This window comes from Pholcus phalangioides, unplaced genomic scaffold (assembly GCF_987345545.1).
Source record: "Pholcus phalangioides strain wild (caught in Gottingen) unplaced genomic scaffold, Ppha-v1.0 ptg000011l_1, whole genome shotgun sequence".
Taxonomy (NCBI): Eukaryota; Metazoa; Arthropoda; class Arachnida; order Araneae; family Pholcidae; genus Pholcus; species Pholcus phalangioides.
In genome coordinates, this window is record NW_028301604.1 from 56,155,164 (window position 1) to 56,179,779 (window position 24,616).

The 24,616-nt window shown below is 37.3% G+C and overlaps 1 protein-coding gene across 4 annotated transcripts in view; it reads right to left on the reverse strand.

Moving 5' to 3' along the window:
• Positions 1-24,616, reverse strand: part of LOC149080602 (ATP-binding cassette sub-family C member 1-like) — a 140,549-nt gene that overhangs the window by 90,970 nt on the left and 24,963 nt on the right. Inside the window, exon 1 of one of the 4 annotated variants that reach the window (XM_089239746.1) lies at positions 12,846-12,945. The exons of the other annotated variants lie outside the window; for them this stretch is intronic. The gene's annotated coding sequence lies outside the window, so the exon portion shown is untranslated. Of the gene's footprint in view, positions 1-12,845; positions 12,946-24,616 lie in introns of those variants that run through there. 4 annotated transcript variants of the gene reach the window in all.

Here is a 24,616-nt window from a genome sequence, read left to right on the forward strand (position 1 = left end):
CCGAATAAATATCTTGCATAAATTGTATTGAAGAACTAAAATCAATCCTACAGGGGTGGGAAGTGACTAAGTCCATTTCGGAGCAGCCTTGGAGCAGCAAAATTCAGGATTCGGAGCAGTTTTGAAGCAGCAAATTCAGGATTTGGAGCAGTTTTGAAGCAGCAAATTCAGGATTTGGAGCAGTTTTGGAGCAGCAAATTTGGGATTTGGAGCAATTTTGGAGCAGCAAAATATGGGATTCGGAGCAGATATTTATAAATTGGAGCAGTGAAATTAACAAGAATATTTTCGTCAACCCTCAACCCTTTTCAAAATAAAACTGCACTGTCTTTTGTTATCAAACATCTTTTCATCAGCTTGATTTTTGTTTTTTGGTGTTTTAGGCTTTTGACACCTTGTTTGAAAGAGCGGCTGTCATAAAATTGCACCCGTCTATTTAAGATGATTTTTGCTTACTGAGGGCACTATTTGCTGCCTTGAACAGCAGCACTTCAAATGAGCTAGAAAAATTTTATAACTTTTTAATTTTTTTATACTTGGAAAGAAATTGTTGCAAAATGGGAGAGAATTTCGGAAGAATCAACTCGATGTTTGGCGATTCAGCACTCATTATCTGGCGAGATTGGCGATCAGACACTCGTTATTTGGCTGAGATTGGCGATTTAACGCTCGTTATTTGGAGATATTGACGATTTAACACTCGTTATTCGAAACATTGGTGATTTAACGCTCGTTATTTGGCAACATTGGCGATTTAACGCTCGTTATTCGGCAACATTGGCGATATTCGGCAAAGTTTCTAAACTAACATTCGTAATTCGGCGGACATGCGCTTTTTACTTCCGGAATGAAAATTTTTTTCACGAAACATCGGGATTTAACACAATGACAATCGACTACGGTAATTTCTGCTGCTTCCAGTGACGACTTTTTTTTAAACGGAAACACTCAAATTTGCACTTTAAAGCTGAAAGGCATTGCAAACCATCTTCAGTTCCACGATCACGGACAATATCGGGGTTTTGCGATGGAAAGCCCGATCAGGGGTCGATAGTTTAAGTATAGTGGAATAAAACACGCTCTTCTCGTAAAGAAACGTTTCGTGGCTAGCAGGAACAAAAATTTTTTGGCGTCCTTTCCGATATTCCGGGCATACTGAAGCGAAATTCGCTATTTGGCGTAGAAAAATGCGAAAATACGCTATTGGAGCAGGATGGCGCAAGATATTAGTTTTGGCGCAGTGCGGCGCAATTGGCGCAGAGTTCCCACCCCTGATCCTGATTTTTCATGCATTCGTATGTCAAACTTACCGTAAGGGTGCTCTTCTTTTGATGGATAGCACTGCCTGTGCACATGCACAGGCGTGCTCGTTACTAGAAAAAAGTTGAAGACCTCTGCCCTAGGGGATGGAATCTTTCGCGGGTCCCCTGACCAGACTTTTCAACGGCCCCCTTATAGTGAATATATAGTGTGAAAAAACAAAAAATGATAAGAACCATTCCTGATCCCAGGGCTGCAGCCCTGTCAGCCCCACCCTTGTGTGGGGAGGGGGGGGGGCATTACAACAGTAGTTCAGTTACTGTGTAACATTTTAGTCAGTCTACACTGAAAACTAACGATCTTTAAGGACAATGATATGCTACTGATATAGATTTAAATTTCTGAAATTAAAATATTCAATAAAAAATTAATAAGGTTTCTTCGGTTTTCACATTAAAAACATCATAATCTTGCCTGAAGGGGCTCCCCCTCTTCTTTTGTACTTCAGTGGTAACTGGAAGAGTTTAACAGCAAAAATTTTCAGAGATAAGAATCAACCGCTTATAAGAATCAAAATGGCTGAAATAAACGTGATTCTTATAAGCGGCGGCTACTGTATAAACAATATTTGGTGATTTCGTCGTCATTTGGCAACATGTTCGGCGAGAATCAGTGATATCCCTTATTAATTATCCCAATTTCCTGTATTTTTCTCTATAAAATTGGTCACCCCAATCGTCAAGAAATAAACACTTCATGCACAATATCTGATTGCCTCCGATTATATTTTTCGTCAAAAAAGGTCTTGAAAATACTTCTTGAAGTACCTCGGATGTAACGGTACATCGATTATAACGATAAAATTTTGTGGATATCTTTGAAATCGTTATAACCGAGTTTGACTATTTACACAGTTGTCAGACCTGCGCTATTGGACCCTCTTCAGAAGAGGCTCTTCTGCAGCGATATAAGGTGCGCAGTTCACACAGTTAAACATGCAGTTCGCTCAGTCGACATTTGGCAGTCACCATGGCCTTATCGGAAGAAAAGAAGTCATCTTTGCATTCATTGGAGGCCTACCGGTAGCTACCTGAGCTAGGATATCGAAATCCTCTTATTCTAACGTGTCAAAAAGCTGCATTAATCGTAAGTTTTCTTCAACAAGCCTTCCTTTTTTGCCACCCGTTATCATTACACGTTCGAAGGAATTGATGGAGAATTGAGCGAAAAACTGACTATATATAGTCATTTTCAGTCTATCGTCAGTGTTTTACCCAAATTACTTAGGGCAGTTGACTGCGCAGTAAAACTGAATGTATATGCGTGTGGCGAATGTCTTTCAATGAAGTAAAATAATATAAAAATTATAAAATATTTTTGTGAGATTTTTTTTCTGTATTCTCAGAGTATTTCGAAACATAATTCAAGGTTGGATTTGAGATAAGCAAAGTGATACAGTACCATAGCCTATTCTCTTTTATGAGAAGTGTTCTCATCTGATAATCTACGTAATCTGTACGCATAAATCACGAAGAACCTTGGAAGTGAAAAGGTTGCTCTGACATTAGGACGGTTTTTGCTCCTTCATCTATACTCGTACTCAGCGTTTTCGTAATCAATATGAGCAAACAACAAATTCAGTTATTGTACAAAATAACTTCACAAAAGATTTCGAGACCAACAAAATCCCGAAAACCCAAAATTCCTACATTAAGACAGAATATGCGATAAAATTAGAAATGACAACGGAAAAAATATTAAAATAGAGAGAATTCATCGTTTAATCGGATTGGTTTTAAAATACAAAGTTATCGATATTAAACTTCTCCTCAACGCAGGATTCTGAAGGGCGTTCTACCGGTACCGATGACACCAAAATCGGACAACTAACTCTTCACAAATGATACCTTCATTTATTGAATTTTAAAAAAAAATTGTACGAAAATTCCGGATCCCAAGTCATTTGGACCAATAGAACGCCCTCCACGATCCTCTGGAGTTTAATTTGATAACCTTGTATGGGTCATTCCCAAAAAAAAGTACACATTGTTTCCGAGATTTTATAATTTTTTTTTACAAAATTTCAGAGCACTCTGGTAATAATTTTATCATTTTTTTCTAGTTCTTCATTTAATTCTCTGCCATATGGCATTTCTTAATTTGTTTCAGATGGTATCCGATTTTTTTTTTAAATCATTGTAACAAAACGCCAAAATCTGACTGTTCCAGCTTCAAAAAAGTGTGTCTTCAAAGAGACTTGGTGCAAATCTGGAATTTTTTTTCGAAAACTTGGAATCACGTTTTATATATGTGCCATAGATAAATAGAACTGACAAAATTTTGAAAACAAATTTTTTCTTATGAAAAACTATTTTTCATAAAAAATTTGTGTCCCGAAATTTTTCACATTTTAAAATGCCCACTGTTACGGTCATTTGCAGGGGTCTGTCCAGCCGGAATTTGGGTCCGGAAAACGGACCCTTCACAAAATTCCGGGGCTAAAAAACGGACCCTTCACAAAATTCCGGGACTAAAAAAAGGATGTTTCACAAAATTTGGAGGATAATAAACGGATCCATCACAAAATTCCAGAAAACGAACCCTTCATGAAAATTACGTCGTAAAAAACGAACTTTTGCGACTGCTGCGCGACAAAATTCTTATCATTTATGACCCTAGTCATAATAGAAAGCCATTGATTTTTTTTTTTTTTAAGCATGCATTGTTGGCCCAACACCACCACCCCCTCCCCCATAGATGAGTAATCTTATCTATAGAAGTTGTTGGTTGGATACCGGAAAACATGACCTTGAAAAGGCGATCGGAGAAAGAGCGTGACCTTGAGAGGGCTTTCCTTGTTTCTAGGCTTCTTGTTAGGACATCCCGCTGGTTGACCACGGATTGACCGCGTCCGATATTTTATCGCACAACCTATGCCATTATACAAATGCTTTAGCTCCGCACTTCTCCTCAAATGGTCTTTGAATCACAACCTCTTGTTAGTCGTAAAATCGGCGTAGTTGATGCTTATTGTAGAATTGGATTTTTTGTGCATGTTTTTTTTCCTGTATTGCGCTTTCATTTTTGAAAATTTAATATGAAACGTGGTCGACCACCAACAGGTGGAAATTCAAGGAATAGTGATTACTACATTAAAAAAATACGGCCAACTGACGTTCGGGGATGCAGCTCCATAACATCGTTTTTTAAACGAGGATCTGAAAACGTCACCAAAAAGACGTCAGATACAGATAATTCCAATTGTGCTAACCCGGAAAAAATTACTGAAACATTGCTTCCTTCATCGGTTTCGGACCACGCTGTCGAAACCTTGCAAACGGCGCGATACATTACCGATTTATCGGAGGCGCCTAAAGACATTACCGATTTATCAGAAGCGCTGAAAGACATTTCGGATTCTTCGAAAGACATTGCCGATTCGTCGGAAGCGGCGGAAGAGATGACCGATTTATCGGAAGTGGCGGAAGACAATTCCGTTTCTTCGAAAGACATTACCGATTCGTCGAAAGCGGTGGAAGACATTGCTGATTTATCGGAAGCGCTGAAAGATGCTACGAATTCGTCGGTAGAGCCAGATTTTAAGAAAATTTCATCTACAGAAGCTAGAAAAATGGGTCCAAAAGTACCGAATTTGTTGAACATCGCACGTTTTGAGAAGCTTCACAGTTGGCTATGTTACAGCATTTCTGCATCTGGCTTTCTTTGCAAAATATGTTCTACATTTTTTGATAAGGGACCCTGGATTGACCAAGGTGTGCAATTTGGTGATCACCCAACACGATGTGTCAACAAGCATATATATAGCCAGAAACACAAACAAGCTGTGAGTGCATCAAAAACTGCATCCAAAAACCCCTTGTATTTGTTTACAGAAAAAACTGAAATTGCTGTGCAGAAGACTAAGGAAAAAAATGTGAAGATTTTAACAAAATATATAAAGATTTTGTACTTCATGATAAAAAAAAAATGGGCAGTCTCCGATAATTTTTCTTCTGTAGTTAAGTTCATTGGTGAGGATCTTGGTGACAAAGAAATAGAATGCTATCTTGCTGCATGCGGCAAAAATGCCACCTATCTATCAAATGTGTCAGTAGACAATCTTACAGAGGCAATATCTTTGTATTTAGAGAGGAAAACTTTGACGGCTTTGCAAATAGCCACTTCCTTTACATTGATAGCTGATGAGGCAACTGACGAAGAACAAAGAACACAGTTGGGTTTAATAGTGCGTTACAAGATAGCTGGAAGTCCGCTCATAGAAGAGTTCCTCAGTCTTGTGAACCTAACTGCGACAAATGCAGAATCTGTTACATCTGCCATTGAGAAGTTGTTGATAGCAAAAGCAATTCCAATCACTAACTTGTTGTTTTTAGCTTTGGATGGAACTAATGTGATGAGTGGAGAAATATCAGGTGTACAAAGACGTATACGACACTTGGCACCTCATTCTATTTATGTCAACTGCAGAAATCATCGACTAGCTTTAGTTTTTGTACATTTGATAAAAAAATATCCCATTCTACAGGCTGTGGATGCCGTTCTCATAAGCTTATGGAAGCTTTTTCACTACAGCCCAAAGAAACAGCAAGTGTTTTTAGATATTCAGCAAAATGTGTATGGTGTAGATGTTTTGAAAATGTTGAGTGTTTCGGTTACGCGGTGGTTATCTCATGGACTTGTATGCCAACGAGTGATTGATAGGTTCCAACAGTTGATTGAAACGCTCGATAATCTTTTCTCAAAGACTCAGGAGCCTGAATTGAAGGGGATTAGAGAGCAACTTCTGAATACAGATGTTCTCCTATGTATTCTGTTCTTGGCTGACTTCCTCAAAGTTATAAACAGATTTAGCTTGTGGCTTCAGGGCTCTACAATCATGTTTAGCTCTATTAATGCAAAGGTTCTAGTTGTTTGTCAGGAAATTGAAGTGCTTGCAAATGATTTACATACAGGGGAAAACTTCAAGCAGTGTAAAGATCTGTTGTGCTTCTCCCAAGAATGCACTGAACTTAGTAGGAAAAAACGAAGCAAGAAAAAGTATTTAATGAGTGCAGACACCATAATCCAGGAATTTAAGGAAAACTTTGTTCAAAATTTTATTTATGATTTTCAGGAAGAAATGTTGGCTGCATTTGGTGTGAAAAACAAAATATTAAATTCCTTTGATATATTTCACACAATGAATTTAGATTTAAAGACAGTGGAGACTACGGAAGAATGCCTGGATATATTATTGTCATTTTATGGTGGAGAGCAGCAAAATGAATTTCAGGGGACTGTGAAAATATCGGAACCCATACTTAATGCATCTGAAGGTATGATGGAAAAGAATGGGTTTGATAAAGAGATACATACCTCTTGCAAAATTGTATTTTGAGACACAAAAGAATAATGAAGCAAGTGCATTTCTCAGAGAAGACAAGAAATGTGAGGCCAAAAAAACTCTGGAAAAAAAAATTTCTCCAAATGATGTTTTGACAATTCTGGAGAATTATGCAAGCATCTGGACTGCTTATCCTAATTTAATGAGGTTATTATGATTATGCACTATCATACCTTCATCAACAGCATCTGTCGAGAGACTTTTTTCTCAAATGAACCTTGTGTGCACCGATTTAAGATCAAAATTGTCACTAACCACTCTCGACAGACATCTTCGAATCATACTCAATGGACCCGACAAGCTTACAGATATTGAATGCCTTTCAATCATTGATATTTTCAAATCGACTGGAAATAGATGTATAAGAATATGATTGTTGGTACGTTTTTATATTTTTCTGAAGATTTAGCAATTCTCACTTTTTAACTTGAAACTCAATTTGATTTCAAATTAACGTAAAATAAAGTAATGCAAAGACTACGACACACAGATTGTTTTTTTTTTTTGTTTTTTTTTTGTATAAAGTAATAAATAGGAAAATGAGGTTGCTGTTTAATTAGTATTACTTTCACTGCTATTTTGAACGTTTTCACAAAAATAAGGTACATTTTCACAAAAATAAGGTACATTTTCCCAAAAACAGGACCCTGTGCAAAAAGTCTGGACAGACCCCTGATTTGGGAAATATATTTTTATACCAGTTTAAATCTGATAACACTTTTGAGCTCATTGAAAGGTTTACTGTTAATGCGCTTGATCAACTTTTTTGGATTTGACTTTTTCGAAATGACTTAATATTCACGTTATGTCTTTAGTACCAGATTTTTCTGTCGGATGTCCACTCTGTTACGTCATTATCATAAATAATTAATTTTTTTTAATCTATATCAACATGAAATGATAGTACATGGAGATGTTTCAAAATATAATAAAAGTTTTCATCAATTATTTAAATTCATAATGAAAAATAATAATTTAGGCTAATTTGTCCACTCCAAAGATCCAGGGAGATGTTTCATAAGGGGCATTTTAGTATGAGTAAAGGTCCTTATTTGACAATATATTCTGCATTTTATGGGAAAGAGAACCATTATTGTCCTATATTATTTTTATTTCCAGGTTCTACTTCCCAAAGTTAACTTACAACAGATACAGAAAACTGGATGAATGAAGAGATATCGGTGTTTCAGGGAAGGAAAATTTATCTCTGTCCTCACGGAGAACGTCCCCGTGGATTTTTTTCAAGGGTAAAGAATGCGACCACCTGCATACTCTTTTCCTCTTTGAAATAAGCTAATGCCATACCTAATAACTCTAAAAATGATATTATAGGGGCTTTAAACTGAAAAGCCTCCTTTTTCGCAATTAATAATAGTTTAATGTAAAAAAAATTTTAATCAAAAATTTCCAAAACATCTGCTGAGAAATGAAAGGGTTTCTTTTGGAAGAATTGTGGCCTGGTGCGACCGCGCCTTTCGCACCCCATCAAGTCCGGCCCTGGTAGACATGGGTTTTCGAAGACACCCATAGGAAGTGAAAAAATGCCACTATACATTACGCGGCTTCTCTGTAGCAGTAGTTTGGAACAAATCGTGTGAAAATACAGCGGGCGGTAATTGTGCTGTCCAGGAGTGGAGGGGGAGCGCTCGAGTTCTTCGTTGTTTGATAAAAGGATACCGAAATTTGCTATGAAATACATTAGAATATCTCCCTCACAGTCCAGACACAACATCACTATGTGACTCATTTGTTTAGCCTGCTAAACAGGTGTTAGAAGTATTTTCAGCTGATGAAGAGGTTCCCAATTTTAAGGCACAAATGCGAGCCGGTCTTCCGTTTGGAAAAAAATCTTACCACAGCGAGTAGGAGACCTTACAACATTTATGCATAGTGTCCCGCAATCGACTGACGGTTATTTAATTTTAATAAATATACAACCCCTTGCAACATGAATGACGTAGCTAAAATTCCCGAATTCGTACATTTATATTCCGCAAGAATGACTAATATTTGTCAACGTTTTCTTGCTATCCCATTTTGAAACCGTCAGTCGATTGTGGGACACTGCATACACATGCTATTGCCAAAACCTGAAATTGACCAGTTCGCGAATTGGCAAATTTCGTTGTAAATTGACCTGTCCAATGTTCGAATTTCGGGCTCTGGCCAGCCAGTTCACGAAGTGACCGGAGATCCCTCGGCAAAGTCCGATAACAAAATTTCAAATTTCTATTATTAAATCAAATTTCTATTATTAAATCAAATTTCAATTATTTTTCTCTCGCCTCACATGGAGGTAATCCAATATAGCTACTATACAGGGTGGTAACTGTCGACTGCACACAATAATTACACACGTGATTCTTTGTGACAAACTAATACGGAAAAGTGTTTTCCGTTTTTTTGATTTGACCCACAACATTCCAAAAATTGATTACGTCACTTCATAATCCTGCCAAATTCACCGAATGTACACCAAACGTATTGTTACGAATTATAAACGATAGATGGCGCAAGTTTTTATCGCAATTTTCTGTTGGCAACGACAGTTGATGCCGGTTTCGGTTTATCGGACAGGGATGCTATTAATGAGAACATTCCAGAAAGTCCCGCCCCTCCAGACAGTCCGTACGGTGGCGCCGCCGACTTGGAAACTGTAAAATAGAATTTTGTAGAACATTCTTTTTCTCGAAGTTACTGCCAGGGTTATAAATAGTCTGGTGCTCACAAGATGGCAGGCTCAACAAGGCTCGAATAGAGATTCGATGAACAGTCAGTTGTGTTTGAACGTTGAGAGAAAGTTGTTAGCTTTCTGATTGGCTTGTAAATACGTGCAAATTGCTGTTCTGTAAATAAATCTGTGTTTATCCATCGAACCGATTGTTGTTTTGCAATCTCGAAGTCTTGTGGAAAATTATCCGGAACAGTATAGCTTGACGTTTTTGAAACTGATAACTAAAGAGAAATCGAGAAAAAAAAGCAAGCCACTTTCTTTCCCTTTATTGTATGCCTGTTTGTGCACTTTTCAAATTTTTACACGCTTGTTATTACGATTTCCTTAGATCGAAAATTTTTTAGTTTATCCATGAGGATAAAAACAAAAACTAGTACTCTGAAATTTTGCAGAAATGTTTACGTACTATGTGTTAGTATAATGAATCTGACATATTTAGAAATTCACCTATGGGAAGTAATTTTTTAAAAATGTTTTCAGATTTTTGAAATTTATATGTGCATTTTTTCAAACTTTAAAAATTCATAAAATTCCAAAGAATGATTAGATATCGGAGTTCGAGGTTTATTTTACTAACACATGTCGTATAAATATCTCCCTATAAATTTTCAAAACATTTGATGCCGTAGTTTTTTTTAAATCTTAAAAACGCATGAGCTCAAAAACTGTAAATTTGAGAAAATCACGTTCATTCTTTTTTCTTGTTCACGTTTACACTGTAATTCATTAATTTTTAATTTTATTTTCAAAAAAAACAAATTAGCCCGATTTACACGAAAGTTTTTGCATTTGATTTTCACATTTGAATGAAATATTTTTAGTCATGTTTGAAAAATCGATTTCAAAGGAATCGTGACACCCCTTAAATGAATAAAGCATCAATTTTGATGAGATTTTTTTCCCATTTCCAATTCAGAGGTTTTGGAAGATTAATTTAACACAATAAGCTTGTTGAAGAAATCGATCACAGTTACAAATTGTCACGATGAAGTTTAACAAATACAGTTCTAAATTTTTACGACTATTCATTTATGTTATGAGTGTGTGTATAAAACAATATTTAGAAGAGCAAACAGAATTTAGAAGAGAGAAGATGAAATGAGAAGAGAATTTAGAAGAGCAATATTTAGAGGCTTTCATTTTGAAAACTGAAAGCTGGGAAGGGGGGGGGGCATGATTTTTCGGAAAAAAATTAAGAAATGAAACATAAGAGCATTACAAAGGGGCGGCAAAATTAGTAGCGCCTAAGGCGGCGAAAGCCTGAAGTCCGTCTCTGCTAAGAGGAGCCCAGGGCAACCACCCCCTTATAAATACGCCCCAGAATGAAACTTCATCTGAAAAAATGTCAGGTTCTGAGCGAATTATGAAGGCTAGAATAAATTTCAAGTGGTATCAAAATCTTTCTGGTGACAATGTAAAGTAAATTTATTAACATTTCAGCGCGCTATCAAAATCAATTGCAGTCAGAAGGAAATTTGAAAATCAAACATGCTTAAATTGGTAGGAAAATGTGACTCGATGAACAATGAATACAAAAACTCCTAAACCAATAATTGTTTTTGAATATGTCAATTCACATAACATAATTAGTCTGATTAAAAGTTTGAATCGTTATTATTATTTTACTGTTCCCACCACTCCTCTTCGTGAAGCCACCATTTTTATATCCTACATTGAAACTTTTTAAGCAAACAGTTTCGATGAAAGTTGCTAAAAAATATTGTCCTGTTTTATTGGCCAACATGAGATCTAATTCGAAAGACAGTGAAATAAAAGATAGCACGGTAAACGCTATGCACTGTGTAAGCACCTCCCCTCCAAAGTTTCACTAAATAATGGAGAGCAAATGACCACATTTTGGCAAAAAAGTTTTGATTTGGTTAAAAAACATTCAAATAGATCTCATTTGTCAACACTTTAAAAATTTGGTGGCAAATTTGCCAATATAGTGGACGAAGCTAAAACGTAATAACAAGGTTATAGTATGACACTACATGGAGAGAAAAAGCGCCAAATCGCGAAAGAAGACCGAACATGGCTTCTAACGGGATTGAATATTTTAGTTCATTTTTGAAAAGGGGCAACCTCCCTGCTGAGGGAGAAATTTACTTTCGTTCGGTATTTGGCGCGTAACTGGCACTTAGAAAAATGACCATGTCACAAAATTTCAAAAAGTTATTAACACTTTTCCTGTATTAATTTTCCACAAGGAATCACGTGTATAATTATTGAGCAGTCGATAGTTACCACACTGTATATAGCCATGTATATCACATGGGGATAAAAAAAATTTATTTGGCGCCCACCGGACCGTCCTACATCAGCATATCGAATTTTGGCAAGGGATCTCCGGCCACTTCGGAATTGGCCGGCCAAAGCTCAAATCGTTTTTGAAAATCTGACTTTGGCCAAAACTCTCTGCCAATTCGGGCTTCAACAGTAACATATATATATATATATATTGCACTCTTATAAAAAAAAAATTATTCATTACGAGTTTTTTCTTCAGAAAATAGATAAAATCTATTGATAGATATATAAAATCATCTGAACATTGATCTGCCCTTGTACATGTTTATATGTATAACGCGGATACGGGGAGGGGGACGATCGCCCATCAAGATGAAAAAGTGTATTATTAGCACAGGCGGGAGGTCGACATTCTCCCTCCCCCGTTCACTATACACACCCTTCCCCAGTTCGAGGGGAGCCTGTATTCGCACCAGTCCCTATATAAAAATTTTAAACTCACTCTTTTTATGAAATTATATGGTTTTCAATAATAATGAATGAACTGCGTGTGTTTGTGTGTTGATAGAAAACATTTCTAGGTATTATGGATGATTTTAATGCCATTATAAAAGCATGAAGATAGGTAAATTCTGCATTTTATAACAACGGGATAGAAGCTTTAAAAATGGTTATAAATGTTTCTATAATGGTAAATAATTAATTCATTCAATAAAAATCTAGAATAAACGAAGTTTAATAATAAACGAATAATTAGACCGAGTTGCTGAGTTCGTAACCAATTCTGAACAGGCATACTTGCATGTATCTAACTGGGATTCGAGTCAGAATCTGTTTAAGTGTTACTAGTTAGTCTGCTAATCTCTAAATATTGAGGAGGTGAAAAAATATTTTTCTTTAATAAATGCTATATTGTTATCTCATTTTATATGTTGAAACACCTTGAATAAATAGGCATTGGTAAAGTTTGACGATTATGCGACGTTGTTTTGTCCGTTAGCTTTTAGTGATCGAGAAATCCTTGATCTAATAAGACATTCTTTTACAACAGGGAATTTTTATTGATGTCCATATAGCTTCCCAGCTTTATGGTTCTAATTCATTGAAATATTAAAATTGGGTAATACTTCTAAATCATTTAAAAACCAGTGAAAGAGAAATGAGATTCTAAAACGAAATTTCCTAGAAAAAACTCACTTGAAATTGAAATCCGCGAAAGCACTTAAAAACTGTGAAACCAGTAAGAAACAGTGAGATACCCCTCAATGTGTATGTTCGGTTTCTTCTATAAGCAACACAAAGTTTCTCTCACGGTGGACACGAGATAAACGTTTTGAACATTTTATCAGACAGTGCAAACTGCTACGTCATTACAAAATTTAACGTGGAAAGAGTTTCTTATTTACGAACGGACAAAAGCCAATGAAGTGCAAGTTGTTTTAATCGTGCTACTAATCTCAGCAATAAACTAAACAGACAATGTTTTATCACCAAAGTAATAAAAAGCAAGGGGGAAGATCAAAGCAAAATAAATCCACTGAATATTTGTTCACTTTCAAAAGGACACCCCTCCCCCCATTAGCATAACAAGAGCCTAATATGTATTATACGTTAGCTTGAAATTTTATTAAAACCACGATTTGATGAACACGAAAATTCAAGTTGTTTGTTTTCGAAGATGAAACGGAGCGTTAAGGAAAAATGCCCGAAATCCCACCCCCTCTAATTTGCATGTATAGAGCTGTTATCTAGGGAGGGAATGCGAGGAAACTTCACAACCATTCAGTTAACTACCTGCAGTGACGCAGTTGCTTTGCTCTCTTCATTTAAGCTTTAATTTTTCAAAAATAGTTTGTTTCGAAATCAAATTTTTACAATTATATTTACTCCTTACGAATCTTTTTTTCAGTTAGCTATTGATATAGACCACTACTTGCATATTGCGTTGCATAGTCGTCATAGTATTGCAGCTGTAGTCGTTTAGTCGGGAGCAGTCACAATTTTTGCTATAGCTGAATTCCTAAATTCGTCCCCTCTGAGGATCAGAGGGAAACTCGTCATGCATATTCTTGTGATATATACAGGGTGATTCAGAAAATATGGGAAAAACTTTAAGAGGCGGTAGTACACACAAAAACAATTTTCATCAAAGAATGCATGGTTTAAAATGAAATGCAAACGTGCTACATAGTAAAATCGAGGATACGAGGAGAAAACACAAGAATAACGTATACGTTGAAAAAGCAATTTTAATGAATAATTTAAAATAATTGTTCAAAAGAGTGACCGCCAACGGTGATGCAATAACAGCGGCGATGGAGGGATTGACGAACGCTCTGGAATATTCCAGGCATATCGCGAACCTCCCCAGCAGCAGCCGAAAGTCTTGCGATTAGGTCCTCTTCACAGTCAAGAGGAGTCTCATACACCACACTCTTCAGCTGTTACCACAAAAAGAAATCAAGACATGACAGATCGGGAGATCATGGTGCCCAAGCTACAGGTCGACCTCACCCGATCCATCGGTTTGGAAAAGTGACGTCCAGATAGTGCCGTACCTTTCGCCTAAAATGGGCTGGAGCTTCATCGTGCTGGAACCACACACCAGCATGTCTGGCAGCACCCCTTGCAGAAACGTCCAGTAGTTGCCTTCGCCAAGGCGTTCCGGCAGAAGGTACGGTCCTATTAGGTGGTCGCCGATGATTCCTGCCCTAACATTGATGGAGAAGCGTCGCTGATGTGCATGTGGATTTACAAACGCCCAGACACGTTTATTGTGGGTATTAAATGCACTATCTCGTGCGAAAGTGCATTCATCGAAGAAAAAAACAGTTGCCACAAAATCTGGGCGTGCTGCACTCTGCTGTACGAGCCAGCGGGCGAAGTCTACGCGATGAGCATAATCTTTTTCATTCAATGCTTGGACTCGTTGAAAATAGTATGAGTGCAACCTCTCACCCTTCAGCACCCGCCATGTCGTGGATTGTGGCACACCAAGGCTAAGGCCCAAAGCTCGTGTGCTTGTAGTTGGCCGATCTGCCACCATCTTCAAAATCTCGTCTTCCACACCTGCTGTTCTGGCAGTCCGTGTACGACCTGCATCAGACCGGGAAGCAAATAAGGATCCCGTTTCACACAGCTGCCGATACAAGCGAGCAAATGTTTTTGGATTGGGCAACCACCTGTGGGAAAAACGCTCACCGTACATTCGTGCTGCCTCTGCGGTACTTCCGTTTGCAGTGCGCCATTTTCCAGTACGTTACAACTGTTAGAACGGTTGCAAGTTGGAATAACTTTACATGGCTGGCGTTCGCGCCTTTTATTTACCGTGACGCAGATTTACATACGGTTTCTTCTTCTTCCCCAGGTTACATTTGCATGCGCGGTGTTCTTCTTTCTCCGATAAATTTCAACAGGAATGCCGTTTCAAAACGTGCTAGCACGTTTGCGTTTAATGTTAGACCATGCATTTTTGATGACAATTGTTTGTATTGGTGAGTACTTTATCACCTCTTAAAGTTTTTCCCATCTTTTCTCAATCACCCTGTATATATGTATTTTTTTTTTCCTGACTTAGATTCATTTTGATTGATGTATGATCACTTGTGACCTTTTCTACACTGTGTTCAACACTTCTATGTCTTATTCATGGGGAAAAAAGCTAATTATATAAATATGATAAAGCAATAATTATATAAGCAATATAAATATAACTAATTATATATGCAGGGTGTATAACAAACAGGGGGGGGGGGGTTTGGCATTTTACTCGTGATCCGTTCATCTTAGAGGTGTATACTTCCAATTAGAAAAAGTTTCTGAGTAACGTGTAGTACTCAGATATATCATTCATGTTTCAAGGGGTTGTACGGTTATTAAAATTTCAAAAAAAAGTTTTTATACAGTTTTTATACAGAGTGAGCCTCAAAACCCAATTAAAAAGTTGTTGCCCTGTCTCTCCTGATGCCCACCAAAAAAAGTTTCCATGTTTCTAACTGCAATATTCACTGAGATATTGGAATTCGAAAAACGGAGGAAAGTTGGAGGGAAAAACAGCTCGAAAAGTAAAAAAACCGTTTTACCTGCATTTAACGCTGTTTTTTCCAAACTTTGCTCCGTTTTTCAAATATCTCAGTGAATATTGCACTTAGAAACATGGATTTTTTTTGGCATCAAGAGAGACAAGGTAACAACTTTGTAATTGGGTTTTGGGCCCCACGGGGATCGTATAAAAACTTATTTTTTTTAAATTTTAATAACTATACAACCCCCCTGAAACATGAATCACATATCTAAGTACTACACGTTATTTGGAAACTTTTCTATTTGGATTATACCTCTAGCATTAACGGTTCACCAATAAAATGGCATACCCCCTGTTTGCTATGCACCTTGCATATATATAAATATATATTAACTAATTATTATATTTAATATCACTAATAAATATAAGCAACTAAAATAAATGTCTAGATAACACCTGGAAAGAGGGGACGGAATTAGGACACCTTTGATGAAAATCCAAAATCTGCGTTGTTTTGATTATTTTTTTTTTATTAGAAAAAATTAATTTAGTACAATCACACTCGCAGCACTATTGGGTATGGAGTTGAGTTACTTAAATCAGTTTTTAAATTATATCGAAACAAATTTTCAGAATTAACGATTTGGCTTTGGGGAGACGGTTATGGGCTTATTTCTAATCGTATCAAAATAACGGATAAGAGTACTCTCGTATTTTGATTTCAATATTTTCGACAAACATTTTGAAAAGTTCTGATTCGGTTGTGTTTTGTCGAAATATCTTTGGAAATAAGAATCTCTTACTTGGCGGAAACAGAAAAACGTATATACGTAAGCGCCGTAGAGCTTAAGCTGGGTTTTCCCAGAAGCAGACTTTGTTATTTTTTTGACTTACGGTTACTTTTAAATGTCAACTGTACAAAAAAACATCGCATTGATAGTTATATAATATTAATCGATGCTACAAAAATCTATTTTACACATTTTAAGCACCTATTTGTCAAATGTAAATAAAATCAGTGTAAAAATAGAAAAAAAAATTGATAAGGTGGACAGCCTTATTTTCTTAATCAGATATGCTAAATCAGTGGTTCCCAAACTGTGCTATGCCAAATGTTTCATAGTGCTCCATGAGGAAATCGGTAGTTAGATCGAGGGAAAAAATGTTTGTATAACCTCAAATATGATTTGAGTATAGCACACTGCGAATACGAAATAGACGCATTCATGTTCACCCGTTGCTGTCGTGAAGACTGATATACAGGGTGTCCCGTAAATCCTAATTCGGTCTCATCAACCGGTCATCGTAGAGGTATGGTTCTAATTTAAAATATGCTCGAAATGTGTTCAAAAATCACTTTGTATTAGTTTCGAGAGCGAAAATACAATGTGCCATAAAATAAAAAAAAAATCTTTTTACACGGTCTCTCCTTTAACTTCCAATTCTCTTCCCCACCCCCAAAAAAACCCCAGTTTCTAAGTCCAATATTCGCTGAGAAATTTGAATTCAAAATCGGAGAAAAGATGGGAAAGAACGGCATAAATGAGGGAGAGAAGCATTGCTCATTTGCTTATGTTTTTTTCCCACCTTTTCTCCAACTTTCAAATTCAAATATCTCAGCGAATATTGCAGTTAAAAACATGGGAGTTCTTTTGTTGCGCTCAGAAGAAACAGGAAAACATCTTTCTAAATGGGACTTACAGCATACAGGGACCGTATAAAAATTTAGTTTTCTTTATTTTATGACACACTGTATTTTCACTCTCGAAACTGGTACAGAGTGATTTTTGAACACATTTTGAGCATTTTTGAAATTAGAACCATACCTCTACGATGACAGGTTGATGAGACAAAGGACGAATTAGGACTTTCAGGACACCCTGTATATATATCTTCTTATTTTCAGCTGCTCATATTTTCAGCCATCCATCAGTGTGCTGCACTTGCAATGAGCTCGTTACTCGAGAGATGCCATTGACGCGTTATCCGGAATTTCGGAAAAGGACGCGTAAAAATTTTGTTCACGCGTCCTTCGGGACTTACAATGTGATACCAGTGAATTATTGGGGGCATAATTTTTTTTTTTCAGAGGGACCCAGATTTTTCAAATAACCTGGGTCCCGGGACCCAGGTAAATTAAAGTCCAGTGGCATTTTTGCACTCCATGCTACTTATTTCCGACCTGATTTGTCGATGGTAAATTCACTGTATTATTTAACTCACCTGTCAGACAAGACATTAAGATCGATAATTTGTATCAAGTTAAATAGTTTTATTGTGATTGGCTCATTTTAGTCTCCCTAAGCCTATGCAGAGCAGTCTACGTTGCATGTTTCGTCTACTGATTGCACAACTCTTTTCATTAATCTGGATGGTCATCTGAGCTAATGTCTGGCTTTGATAACGGCCTGATCCGCCTCAGATCACGATCACTCCAGGGGTTAAGTCTTTTGTAGTTTGTTCTATCTCTCGTTCTTTTCACATCCTTTCTCGGGATCTTGCTGTAACTCTTAAGACTGCCGGACGCGAAAAGAAATTCTCTAACAATTTCGGGGATTATATGGCTCATACATCGAGAACCTATAATTTAGTAACGATCAAAGGTACCTGAAGCAAGAGTTTACTTGAGATGGTCTCCTAGATAGAGACTAATAGTATTTATAGGAGGCTTTTCCCTTTACGCAAATCAGGAAGAAGACTGGTTCACGACAACCTCTCAGACTGAGGTTACGACTTCTTTCGGGGAATCTGTGCATTTCTCTCGTCCCTTTCAGAAGCTGATCTTTACAATCGAATGGTTACGAAAACCATGAACATGGCACGGCTATATACGAAGGCTGAGCACTGAATTTTTAATAACTAAGGGGCTGCATTCTATTTTTTCTTCAAGCAGTCCACCATAATAGTACCAAATGCAATTCAGAACTTTTTTTTCAACCATTTCCTTAAAATATTCTAGAGTTCTTCAACTGCTCCAGAACAGAAAGCTATCCAAAATTTCATTCACTGCTCTTGCACCAGTAAATCACTGGCCATGAATGTCTCTTGATTGCCTGAAAATGATTTTCTATAAATAAAAAAATGGACCACGCAAAACGTTCTAGTCGTTGCTCTAGAAGTTTGTTGAACACAGCTGGCTAGTGAACTTCTCGGTACAATTCTGAGGTAAGAATACTTATTCCTTCTCCAGGCTCAATTTATACCGGGTTTGACGGTCAAACTTTCTAAATGCGTATTTTCATGAGCTTTTTTGAACATAATAGTACAATTACCGTGGAATTTCTTCTAAAAATTGTGACGAAAAACATTTTTTCAATTTATCAGAGTGACTGCGAACTTTAGCATTCCGGTAAAGTTCACATTACTGAAGTAATTGAAGCGGTTTCCCAACTCAAGGCGCGAATGCAAGACGGTCTTTCATTTGTGAGAAAGTCTCTCCGCAGGCAGACCTTCAACACGATTCTTAAATAACATGAAAATCCAAGCATTTTGCCATTTTAACTTTAAAATATGGAAGATAAAATGGTAGCACCAGTGACAACAAGCAAGCATAACTTCCACAACATAAATACGTTAGGACCACAATTACACATGTTCCTGCATGTACCGATTCATTGAAAATTCAGCAGAGGAATGCATTTGAGGTGCATGTACGGTCAAGTACTGAAGTAATTAGATTTTAGAGTTTCAACTAAAACAAATCAGGCGTAGTTTATGCAGTTTATATTGAAAAAACACGCTTTATTTTTTTTATCCTGTATTTTTTATTACATAAGTTCCTGATCCTAAAATATAGCTAATATGAAGTGGACTTCTCACAAAAAGTCATTTGCACCTAATGTGTGATGCCACACGATCTTTTGGTCAGAAAGGAGGAGAAGTGAGTAAAATGCTGATGGGGAAACAATGCAGGAAAGACAACTTGAACGATATAAAATTCCTCTGCCCGAGCTACATTCGGATGGGTCAGAATAGTAGATCACGTGTCCTCAAGTGCAACTTGGGACAAGACGGGAAGGGTTTAGAATTGGTATAGGAGCAGACGGCTCCTGTGCAGTTCTGTGGGCATCACGATTATCAGAACTCGATTCCCGAAATTGGTTTTCTACTATCGAGGCGGCCATCCATTTCAAAAAAGCAGAACCACAAAACAAATAAGTCCAGGCATCCATACTTTCGATTTAGAAAGAGGTGAGGTGCTTATATAGATTATATTAAAAGTTTATATATGCATGTGTTAGGTTTTCTTACTCCATCGTACACACACAATATAATCGCTAAACAAAAGCCACAAACTGTTTGAACCAAGTAGAAGACAGAAAGTGCAGATTACACATACAACTGCAAAACTCAGCCCTCTAACTTTGAGCAAACTACACTTTCCTTTTTTCCCCCAAGTGCTGGAACATACCGAATATTTATTTTTGAGAAGTCTGTATAAAGCGGAGTCTTCCGGACTAAGCCTTGCCGTCATGGACAATTTTTTTATCAGAAAAAAATGCAGCACCCTATTTCTAAAGCCAATCTATATGATCCTGCATTGACCCGTAGCTTTTATCACCCCTCCCCCTCCTGATCGTTCCAGCACCCGACGTCAGAGGCGATATCGCCTACTTCGAGAAGCAATGGTAAGGGAAGTGTTCAAGTTTATTTCTAACTAATCAATGCGAAGCCAGGGACACGATAAATGGTTTTATATTACTTGATCTACGACACTAAAAGGGTGGTATTCACCGACATGATTTACACTATAGTCACAATTTTTGGATAGGAGATTGACACTCGGATTGGCTAAATTCAGGTTTCTAATCGCGTGTATCGATCTCCTATCCAAAAATCATGACTATAGTTTAAATCATGTCGGTGAATACCACCCTAAGAGATACAAAGAATCGGGTAGAAATAACGTCCTCAAAGAACCCTTTACGTAGAAGACATTCATTCGATTCAGAAGAAAAAAACAGCGTGGGCATATCACCCGGCGAAGGCGAAATGGCGTAGAAAACACGTAATTTCTTGTGCAACGAGCAATAACCGTTTTGTTTCTTAACCATAAAAAAAGTTCGTAGAAGATGGAGCGCAGGTGAATTGGGGAAAAAGTACTAGCAATGAAAATTAGATATTGGATACATTTTTCATTGAATTGGCCGGATCGATATCGTGAACTTTATAAAATCATGGGTAAGTAATAAAAAAAAATACTCATATCAACAAAAATTAATTTAGATGCTAAAATCGACAGTTTTATTCGATCGTCACTTTTCGCAATTAAATGAGAGATGTGTTCAGAGCCTATTTTTGAAAGAAATAGCTTACGTATATCAAAATCTCGACGAAATCAAGTCACTAACATACATATTCGGGAATTCAATGTGATGTGAAATTCAACAAAGCTGCTAATTTATCATGATGAACGGGGAAAAACACGTGCTTGAATCAAAAGATAAAACTATGAGCAGTACTGTATTAACCCCTTTACGTACAGGCTTTTAACAAAAAACATTGGGCAATGTACAGTTGAACTAGCAGAGATGAATCTAAAAAAGTGGTATTATTGCTAACAAACAGGAAATGTGAAAGGGAAAAAAATGACAGGAGCAGATTTCCATTTTTTTCCCACCTCCAGTCACCCTTCCCCTAAGTAATGCAATATTTTTTTTGTACTCGTCAAACTGTAGCGAGGGAAAAAACTTATTGCTGAGGGGGTAAAAGAAGAAAAACAATTTTCGTTCACAGGGTTACCAAAACGAAGCGTCTCGAGAAAGTAGCGAGTGCAAATGTATTTCTTCCATATACTCAGAGACGAGACATAAGGTAACACATCGTAAAAGGGTAAACACATTCGATTATTAGAGCACCCAACAAATATCTTCCATGCAGTAGACCTATACAATTGAAAAAAATCGTTACTTTTAAGAAACAGTTCACCTTATCTTGCTTTCTCATCTAAAAATATCCAATTAATGTATTTTGATAATCCTAACTGTAAGCATATTAGTATGAAAGAAACACTCCTCATGCATTTCATTGTGTTTATGAAGTTTCCATGTACTTTATTCCACAGTTCCCGTAGGAGTTACACCACACAACTCTAAAAGCAACAACCATAGTAACAATAAAATTTTTTAACGTGAATTCAACCCTCGCCCACGTGGAGAACGTGAGCCTAAAACTCTAATGTACATTTCAAGTCACTACCAGAGAGGGAAACACGGAGATTAAGTGGGTAGACGTCCAGACTAACCGCCAAACACTTATTACTCAGTGATATTTCACTGGCTGTAAAGAAGCACAATAACCTCAGCCTGCGACATATTTGTACAAAAGAGATACCTCAACTACAGTCATGTCCCGGTATTCGCAAATCGGGGAGTAAGTCAAATTGTTCGTAAGTTGACGTCACGATATGCAGTACTGCGTAACTTACTCGCAAGTCAATGATGTGAGTTCGGATGTCGCTGAGAAAAGTTTCGCTCAGCTAAAATCATGGTGGCGCTGCTCTATGAAGGAGGAATTAGAAAAATTAATTATCTGACATTACAACAGACTTAATAACAGAAATTAAAGAAGTTATTTGCTAATATTTATTTATTTATTTATTCATTCATTTATTATGACTGGCAGGGTGGCGCTTACATCACAAAGAGGGGATAAAAACAAATAAACATACAAAGGAATAGAATAAAATAAACAAGCAAGTGAAATAAAAATACATGGCGAAACAAATAAAATACACGCAACTATTAAAAGAGGTGTATGTAAAATTACATAAAAGAATACAATGAAAAATTAAAACCACGATGATATAACAGTGGCTGGCTCAGAAATGATAAAAACTGAAAACTGAAAAACCGGGTGAATTGAAAAGCATAGCATCGAAGATGGGGAGACAGATCATGGTTTCTAAAAGCGGCCTTGAACTGATGGGTTGTGGGCAGTATAATTTCAATAAAAATTGAAATTTAAAAAAAAAAACTTAATCTTTTATACCAAAACGGTACTTATTTCCGAACTCTCACATTTATTAAAAAAAGGAATTTAAAAAGTCCCGTTTGAAAGTACGGTAACCATACATCCCGTTTGGTCGAATGGGACGTATGGTAAACGGGTATTGGTAAAATGGCACACGACTCTGTTTTTCTTTCTCACACAATTAGTTACAAAATAATCAATCATTTCATTTTTTTCATAATATTCTAAAACGGGGTTTTTCCCATTTGAGCTAAATAAATATCAGAAATAACGGGACGCAATTTCAAATAATTCTTCCTCGTAAAACTATAATAAAAAAACAATTTATCTATTTAGGACCGAAAATTTACAATACCCTGGATTCACACATAAAAAATGAAAAATGCATAAAAAAATATAAAACTCTGATTAAAACATATGTGGAAAATACCATATCATAAATAGTATATAAAGTTTTAAGACAGACAAATAAACACATACAATAAAAACCATGGGGCAATTTATATGTGTGTAACACATACGTGTATATATTAAACGATGTGTTGGCCACAAGAAAACATTTTTGGTATTATTTTCATGGATCTGCCCTGGACGGACATAAGGTCCCTTGGGAGGTCATACTCTTGTATACAGTTTGTGTGTAGTTCATGTGTTGTGTTGTTTTTTGTTATGTTGTTGTATGTAGACGAGCTCTATGCGGTCGGGCATTATCATCCTGGAAAACAAAGGAATCTCCAATGGCTCCAGCGTAAGGGATGACATGAGGTCGCAGTATCTCGTCTGCATACCTTCGGGCCGTCAAAGTGCCATTCCGAATGATATACAGGTCCGTACGTCCGCCTATGCTGATTCCACCCCATACCATCCAACCAGCTCGTCTGTATTGTGACCTTTAACGAACGAATGCGGGGTTATTTCGAGTGCCCCTGTCCCTCCATACCAGAACACGTCGGGTGTCACACTCCAGACTGAATCGGGACTCGTCTGTAAACAGCACTTGGCTCCAATCATGTTGCTCCCAATCTCGATGTTCAGCAGCCCATCTTCTTCGGGCCGCACGGTGGCGTGGGGTCAACGGAATGCAGACCATTGGCCTACGTGCATAGAGCCCTCCCTCATGAAGCCGATTACGTACTGTTTGGCTGGACACCCTTCGTCCTGTTGCCAAGAGCAATCGTCTTTGCAGCTGCGTAGCATTCTCTGTTCTGTTTCGACGGGCTGTTAACCGTATATACCGGTCATCAGTTGCTGTAGTGGCGCGTGGCCGACCTTGCCCTGGTCGACGTCTAACATTTCCTGTTTCTTGGAATCGATTCCACAGCCTTGCAACAACACTTCTGGCGACTCCAACAGCGTCCGCGACACTACGTTGTGTTTGCCCGGATTCCAGTCTGCCTATAACACGCCATGCCATGGATTCCGGTAAATCACGTTGTTGAGACATCCTCAAGTCACCTTGTCTCAAAAAAAAATACTGCGCAATCGAATTTCACAGTTACGGCAGTAAAACAGACGTTTCTGCAACATACCGATTTCTGCCCTTATCTCCTTTTTCTGGTTTTTGACGTCATGAACTTTGATTTGCATATGAAGTTTTCTTCTTCCGTTTCCTGCTAGGCTTTAAATTATGGATGATTCATTTTATGTTACTTATCGGTATACATCTTTGCGAAATTTTGTAAAAACCATGTTGTCCCCTAATTGTTTTGAGCAGTGTACATGGATCACAGCGACTACTACGGACTGATTACAACATTGAATACGGGGGAATTATGTCAACAAGGGCGGGGGGGGGGAATTATGTCAACAAGGGCGGGGGGGGGGGAAGAGAACACTACATAGCCTCCTACAGTTTTGCAGCCCGATAACGATAACTTGAAGAAAAAAAAGTAAGTTTAGTTAAACCTTTGCTTCAAAACGCGCACAAAACACACACACACCATTATCCGAAATCCTTTTTTTAACTATAAAC